Raw genomic sequence first — 8169 nt, 5'->3', positions numbered from 1 at the left:
TCTCTAGCGAGCTCGTTGACGTCACTTTAAACGTTATCTCGATGTAGCTCTCCTCAGAAGGTTTTTCGCAGACAACACACGTTGGAGTCAACTTGCCGTCCTTTCTTTTAATCAGCCGCTTCCCCTCCGCAAGCTGCGCAGGGTCCGATGGCACACCGAACATAGAAACCTAGTCCAGATTAGCGGCACGAAACATGTCTTTTCCTTGCCCTGGTGCTTTATTTTTAGCATCATTAGTCGTTGCAAATTTAATTCCCACTGATGAATGCAAGGAACCGAACGAATAAAAGAAAAGAAAAGAGTAGACGCGTCAAAAGCGCTTTTAAGGCACGGCCAGCGCAACTGCGGCAAATCAAGGGCGCGCCGGCGGCCGACGGCGTCGACGGCACGATGGATGGATGGAATATAGGAGCGTCCCCTTTGAAACGGGGTGGTAGCAGTAGCTATCATGCTCATTTTTCTCCATATATCTTAATTATTGATTTAGAATGGTTAACTAAACCACCATTCTACTTATTGAATTTTTGTTCCTACAATACTAACATTATGTCACTTCTCTGCTGCGGGAGGTGGTTCGTTCGAAACCCGCCGCCGGACACCCACCGGTAAAAATGGGTACAAGCGTCCCCCGGCCTGGCGCCCGGCTCTCACAGGGGTGTGCGCTTGGAAGAGGCTCCGCAAACCCCGCTGCGCTCCTTCTGGGGCAAAATAGTTTCGAACACTTCAGCCTGCAAAGGTGGTTCGAGTTACCGTGTTTCACGGGGTTCAAAACTGAAAACGAGTCATGTCCTGCACACGCGAAAACTCAGAAAATGCCTTGTTTCAAGTGCGAAACGCTTTAAGCCAGCGTGTCGAAAGACGTAAAGGTTCACTGTCACTGATGAAGTTCACTTCTCAGAGATCACTGCAGTCCCACGGCAAGTCCGGATACCAGTAGCCGGTTTATTCACCCGGCTACTGGTATCTCTAAACCCCAGAGCTTCAGGAACAGTGATTACGCCTGCACCAACTTCCGGATGGATACCATTGCGTTCGAGTATAATATGGTCAATTGTTTCACTGGAGTTTCCACATACAGCACATGCGTCATCTCCATTGCTAAACTTCTTTTTGTAGCTGCGTGTTCTAAGGCACCCTGATCTAGCTTCAAAAAGTAGGGCACTGCCTCTTGAGTTATCAAAGAAATCTTCCTTCCTGATCTGCATTTTCCACTTTCTGTATAATTCCACACTCTGTTTCCTTTCCATCGAATTTATCCAATTTTTACCTTCTGTGTTTTTCACCTGTTGCTTTAATGCTCTTTATTTCTCCGTCCTTGTTACTAGCATACTTACTAGTTAGTTTCCCAGTTCTTTTCCTCCATTGTGAGTCAACGCTTTTTAGGTACAGATATTTAAATACTTTAGCTGCCCATCTGTTACTGTCCAATTTCCTCAGGCGTTCCTCATATAATATTTTACTCTGAGCTTCCCGCACTTCGAAAGATGCTCAGCCCATATATCCCTGCACCGCCTCATTTGTAGTTTTGCCGTGGGCACCTAGTGCTAATTGTCCCACGGATCTCTGATTTGTTTCTAATGTCGGCACCTTTACGATGAGCAGCGCCCCTGGCGGCCAAAGTTGGAAGGCATCGCCGGCGCGGCCACCTCCTCCCATTGGGAGACCCCTCCGCACGGCACACTAGCAAGTATATTCTAGGCACTATACCAATAACAAATTTAAAAGAAAAAGGAAAATATATATAAAAAAATGTTAATCTACTATCCAGCCCAGCCGTAGCCACGGGAACGGGCAAGTCATAGCGGATTTATTTCATTAGATGTTTTCACTGCAGTTGTGTCGCGTTATACATGTTTCTTGCTGATAACATTTGTTCGTTGATGTAGTTTTCCGGGTCGGAGCAGGGTCGTCGAGGAGGCCAAGCTTTTGGTGTGTGGAAGGGGCAGGTGATGCCAGGCTTGTATTGCCTGGATGTTGTTTCTTGCGGAGATGGTTGGTGGACGGCTTGGGTACCTGTAAGATCTTGATACAAATTAGATTAGAGGCCCCGCACCCCTTAATTTTGTTCCCAGGTGTTTTTCCCCTCCGCCACCCTCGTCACGCACCCCCGCCCCCCAACCCTCCCCTTCCTTCCTGATTTGTTGGTTTTTCTGAGTCTCGGGGTATCGCAGAAGACTTCTGTTGGAGGAATTAGGGCGAGGCGAGATGAGGGGAGGCCCGTTGCTTAGGCTTCCTGTTGAGTATGATGGAGATGTACGAAGGTGGGAAAGAGGGAGTTGGAGGGCAATTGGACGGAACGAGGGAACGCGGAAGGAGAAAAAGAGAGAGAGAAAAAAAAACTGTAAACTAATAATAAAACTGTGTATATAAATATGAAAAAAAATATATATATCCCCTTCTTTTCTTCTCTTTGAAAGGGGAACCCAAGGATCCTTGGCCGACCATTTACCTGTGACCGACGTTCGGAAAATAGTCGGCAGCCTTAGGCCTCATTCTCACAGCCGGTGCTCCTCTCCGTCGCGGCGGCACCGGCGGGGGACACCGCACGACAGATGGAGCGGCGCGATGTTCAAACATAAAGGGCTGCCGGATGCCGTCAAACCTGTTCGGGGCGGGGCTTCGCCGCTCCCACGTGACTCTACGTCAGAGCGCTTTTTTTTTCTCCTGCAAGAAAAAAATATATGGAGGGCGGCTGCCCCCTCTGCAGCGGTGGAAGTCGTGTACTCCGCGTCTGTACGGGGGAAAAAAAAAAAAGAAGCTTGCTGTCTCACGTGCTCTAGCAGCAGTTTGGAGCTAGAAAGCGTTTTCATCTCAGCTTTGGTAACGGTACAAACACCACGCGTACTGCGCCAAAACAAATGAGTACAATTATAGCAAGCATGTATTAAACCGCAAAACGTTATGCTCACTCCCATAAAATTATTCTTCGCAATCAGCACAATCACAGAAAACGTAATGAACTATTCTATCAATAAAATATTTGTTCGCGACAACATGGCAAGATGGTTTTGATACATGCATTAAAAAATCAAGTTAGAATGGCGCCGTCTGAAATAATATTTCACGCAGATCTGTCGGAAGTCGAGGTTAGCTGTGACGTCCTGCATATTTCAAAATAAATAAAATCGGCATTTTTTGTTAGCCTCTTGTGCTTCGGTGCTTCAGTAGCTGTACGAAACTCCACGCAACTCAAGACTGCTATCAATATAAGCATTGTTCACCAGCAATGAAACGTTCCTGTCGATACCACCATTCGTGATATTTAGGTAGCACTTAATATTTCGCTATCACCTGCAAGTGCAAGCAATGGGGCTTCAAAAGCGGTGGCTTCCTCTTAAAACGCAGTTTCGTCACAGCTTTTTTTTTAAAGGGTTCTCTGTCTTGGGGGGTATTGCGACCTTTTCTTACATTTCTTTACCCCATTGATATGCTTTTTCTTTACTTGCTTTCTTAGACCTCTTCCCCTTGACGAATGTTTCTTGCCGCGCCATTTACCAGCTGTTTGCATTTTTCTCTCTCTCCCTCTCTTTTCTTTGTTCAGTTTTCTCCTCTGCTCCTTTCCTCATCTCGCCTATTACCTATTCCTTTCACTTCTTCACCTGTGCGGCAGTCGTTTTGACTTCTTCTTTACTGCCTCGAACCTTGCTTGCCACTCCGTACTTGTTTTTGGTTCTGGTTGTGTCTATATAATGGCTCTTAGCTCAACTTGTGAGCCACATGCTTTACACGATTTCAATTTGTCAAGAACCTGTTCTGCGTTTGGATCGACTTAGGCTGGCGAGAAAAACTACCAGATTAACTATTTGCAACGAGGTACCGTTTGCGTAGCTCCAAAATGAAAGGGAGTGAAATTCCAAATCTACTACTTGAAAATAGTGTTAACCCAGCATCTCAGATAAAAAAAAAATTACCCGTCTCTTATATTCCGCTTTTAGTGTCGCGACTTCTCGCAGCAGTTCAGAGTTGGAACGCCTTCTTATGTCAGCCTCAGTACAAACACCGCACGTACTACGGTACAAAAATGGGTACGGATATGTATCAAGCCAGTATCCAAGCTCAGCATAAATGCGCACATCTATAATATTATTCATGGCAGTCAGCGAAATGCCCCGCCGGGGTGGTGCAGTGGTAAGACGCCCGACTACTGTGCCGGAGTTCCCGGGTTCGAACCCGACCGCGGCGGCTGCGTTTCGATGGAGGCGAAGTGATGTCCGTGTTGCTGTGCGATGTCAGCGCACGTTAAAGATCCCCAGGTGGTCGAAATTACAACGCAGCCCTCCACTACGGCTCCTCTTTCCCTCTTTACACTTTAACTCCCACCTTCCTCCCTTCCCTTACGGCGCGGTTCAGGTGTCCACAGCTACAAGTGTGACAGATACTGCGCCTTTCCCTTCCTGTGAACCAATTTAACTTTTATTTAACTTTAGTCAGCGAAATCGAAGAAATCTATAGGAACATATATAATAACCCTGTCATCAATAAAGGAATGGGTCGCCAGAACTTGCAAAATTTCTTTTGATACACCCATTCAAACATACAACTGAAATATCGTTACGTTTTGTAGGAGGTCATGTTTAGCTGCGACACCCGGTGCTTTGAAAAATGAAAAAAGAAAAAAAGAAGCGGCATTTGTTGGCTCTTGTCAGCGCGCGCTTCGCGGGGCACCAAGCGTATTTGGGTTTGCTCGGGACGGTGGCTCTGCAAGAGAGAAAACGACAGAAGAGACGAAGAAAGTCGGCTGTTCCGACTACCATCTACACCCCCAAAGGCGACGCAAGAAGCTTGAGAGAGCAGAGCCCAGCGGCCCAGGGCCCAGCGGCCCAGCGATTCAAGGCGTATGCTTTTTCAATGGGCGTTCATGTCGGCCACCGCGAGGCGGCGCAAGCTTGAGAGAGCCGAGCCAGGCCGAGCGGCCCAGCTATTCAAAGAGTATGGTTTTTCAATGGGCGTCATGTTGGCCGCGGTAGCACGCTGCTCCAGCTGGCTGACTTCCGAGGTTTCGATTTCCGTGTTTTTAACTGGTGGCGTGTGTTGTTTCGTGCGCTTTTGCGCACCTAATTAAGCTTAAATTCGTTATTCCAACCGAACTTGTGTTGCCATCGACGGATGAGTGTCCAGCTGGCGGACTTGACCAGCTATTTACGTGCTTTTAACCTGTGGCGTGTGTCGTTTAGTGCGCTTCTGCGCACCTATTTAAGCGCTTTTTTTTTTTTTATACCGGAAAGCTTTTCCAGCACCTGTGCTTGTTGCCATCGGCTGATGAATGCACCCCCCGAGGCGGCGCGATGCTTTGAGAGACCCCGCGGTCCAGCGATTCGAGGCGTATGCTTTTTCAATTTATTATTATTATTTTTTTTTTTTTTGTGTGTGTGGTGAGCATTATTTCTCTGAGAGATTACCGAGGTAATTGTTTTAAGTGTGTACTTAGGTACGTATACATTCCCTTTTAGCGTGCATTGTATGCATGTATTTTGAAGCTTCAAAACAGCACTGACAGTGCTTACGAAACGCAATTCTGTCTGCATACATGTACTTTCAATTATTTGAATGTAAGCGTGCCTTTATAATTATTAAAAATGCAGCAGAGCGCGGCTATGCCGCGTACCTGTATTGTTTAAAACGAGTCATGCACGAACTGTTCCTTCCTTTCGATGTCATCCCAATTAAGACCACACGGGTCCCGAAATGTTTTTTTTTTTTTGTTATTGTTTAGTCTGCGTTCCATTTTCACGTGTCAGTATGTTATGTACATCTGTTCCCAATCAGAGGAGCTTCCGTCTAACTGTCGGCTTCAGCCTCAACGTCGGTGGCTTAATTCCACCTGTTCTGCTTTTAGAAAGAACACCTGGTTTCAATTTCCTTACCAACTTTACTGCCCAGTCCCTGCACAGTCTTCTTCTAGCCATTCTTGCAGGACGAAGAAACACCCGAATGACATGAAATTTTCATGTGGTCAAGTGGAACGAAGTTTGGACTCTATTCAAAAGGCGTTTATTTTTGAGGAGTCAGCACAACTATTATCCTTCAGTGCCAGCCATGTGTAGAGTGTTCTGACTGAAACTTCTTGTTTCCTGAACATAAGTGGAAGCGCTCATTTTTACAGCTTATTTCCAGCCTTCTTTGCATCAAGTTAAGTGGGCAACAATTCAAGATGGTACCTCTTTATCTGCTACACAGGATGGCAAAGTGAATATTTAGTCATTTATATATTTTGGTATATACAACATTATTTAATTAAATAGCAGGTATTATTTTAAGGGGTGAAACAGAAATTTAATACAGGCAGTATGTTGCAGCATATGAATCCGTTTTGAAAAACAGAAAGTACACATTTATATACTGCATTTGCACAAACCAAGAACAAATGCAGGGGATGACAATTATGGGCCTATACAGGTGAAAGAAGTGAAAGTTTGTGGACCGCACTTATGCAGACATTATAAACCTGCTCAAAATACAAAATGTGGTGCAAACACAGTGGCCTCAACATGTCCACAGACGAAAAAAAAAACAAACTAAAAGTGGATTAAACAATTTACAGTTCGGTCTCATAACAGGCTGGCAGTTATTTAATGGGCTTTTCAAGTAAATTGTTCAAATCGCAATAAAGATATTTTTCCACATAAGTAAATAGCAGAAATCTTTTTTTGCATAATAAATGATAAATAAGGAGGGTAAAACATGACCCATGTAATACAATAAAACAATAAGTGCAGGAAGCATACAAAACATGCATATGCAAAGGTTTATAATTTGTAGTAACCTAACTAAACTGCATGACATGCACCTTTATCTTGGAACTTCAATCGCCTAACTGTGTCCTGCATCAGATGTGCCTGCCTTGGGCCGACGAACTTCCAAACCACATTCACCTACCTGAATTTCTGCTGCCTTTTGGCATTTTTCTTTCCTTAGAGTTCACTATTGCTTATTCCCTTAATAAAACATGCCTTGCCACTCGTCTTATTTTCAGGTTCAGCAACGGCATCAGTAACTCTCGTTTGTACCCAGACCCACCCTTACTGCCTCGTCTTCCTTGGCTGTACACCATGTCCTTCACTTCTACTATGCTGACCCCAATTTAATTCCCATCTGTATTGGTATCCTCACAGTTTGTCCCATATGCAAGCACTCGTGATGCAACTATAATGTAGTTTCCTCCGAAGTGATGTACTGGTAAACTGATATTCATTACCTGGTAATACCGGCCTAATGCTTTTCACTTTATTTTTCCCCCTGACTTCATATTTTCCTCTTTTGATCCAGATCTATTGCCATTACCTGCAACAATGCTGCGCTACATGTTATAAACGGTTCTTCCTTTTCGTTTCCTCAAATTCAATTCAGATTCATTGTTCTGCTTTACCTCTTTGGGTGCTCAGCCAGCTTCTTTAGTTTGTTTATTCATTTTAGTTATACACTTCAGGAGTGATGGACACAAGCTGTGCAGTATCACTAAACTAAGAATAAAAAATGGTTGTAGAGTATTTATCTACGGAGAGAAAATAAACAAGCACAGATGTTTAAACAACTCAAACTCAGAGCAGTGGAATATAGTCAGCAGAGTAATGTGTTTTTAGTTATCGCATTTGTTTTCTAAATATATTTGGTCTCGTATGAATGTGCAAGCTGAAAGTGTTTTTTCAGTCATGTCTAAATGAAGAGCGAGTGTAAACAAGACAATATTTTATGTTGTAGTATGCTCACTTCATAAATATGGTTGTGATATACAGACCAACACGGCTGGTGAAGCAGACAACAGAAATAGATGGATTATGGTAACACTTTTGAAAATACACTCATGACAGGTATTATTAATCATGACAGTAATGACAGAGGTTCTACGTATGAATCAACTATTGCCATGATCACATATTTATTTCACAATGATCAATACAAAAAGTTCCCATGCTTATTTTGGTGTCAGTGGCTGTTGGCACTCTTAGTGTAATACGTGTATATAGATATATATGTAGCAGACATTCGTGCCACTTGCCAGCGACTTGACTACCTACAGTCGCGCCGCCTCAACAACACCTGTGATCCGAGCCAAGCTCCCGAAGCCGATCTGCGCACCATGATCCGCTCTATTATACGGGAAGAGCTCCACAATGATATTTCGTCGGTGCCTGCTTTCTCACGTCCACCTGTTCAATCTCCTGAGTTGCA

General features: G+C 44.4%; 1 long non-coding RNA gene across 1 annotated transcript; it reads left to right on the top strand.

Moving 5' to 3' along the window:
• Window positions 1-4671: 4671 nt before the first annotated feature.
• LOC146210266 (uncharacterized) lies at window positions 4672-6631 on the top strand. Its single transcript, XR_014708507.1, has 2 exons — window positions 4672-5322; window positions 5881-6631. It is a non-coding gene; the product is annotated as an uncharacterized LOC146210266 (long non-coding RNA).
• The last annotated feature ends 1538 nt before the right edge of the window (window positions 6632-8169 follow it).

This window comes from Amblyomma maculatum, chromosome 1, assembly GCF_055883805.1.
Source record: "Amblyomma maculatum isolate TAMU_Amacu chromosome 1, ASM5588380v1, whole genome shotgun sequence".
Taxonomy (NCBI): domain Eukaryota; kingdom Metazoa; phylum Arthropoda; class Arachnida; order Ixodida; family Ixodidae; genus Amblyomma; species Amblyomma maculatum.
Note: the sequence above shows the minus strand (reverse complement) of the source record. Positions and strands in the feature narration are given on the sequence as shown.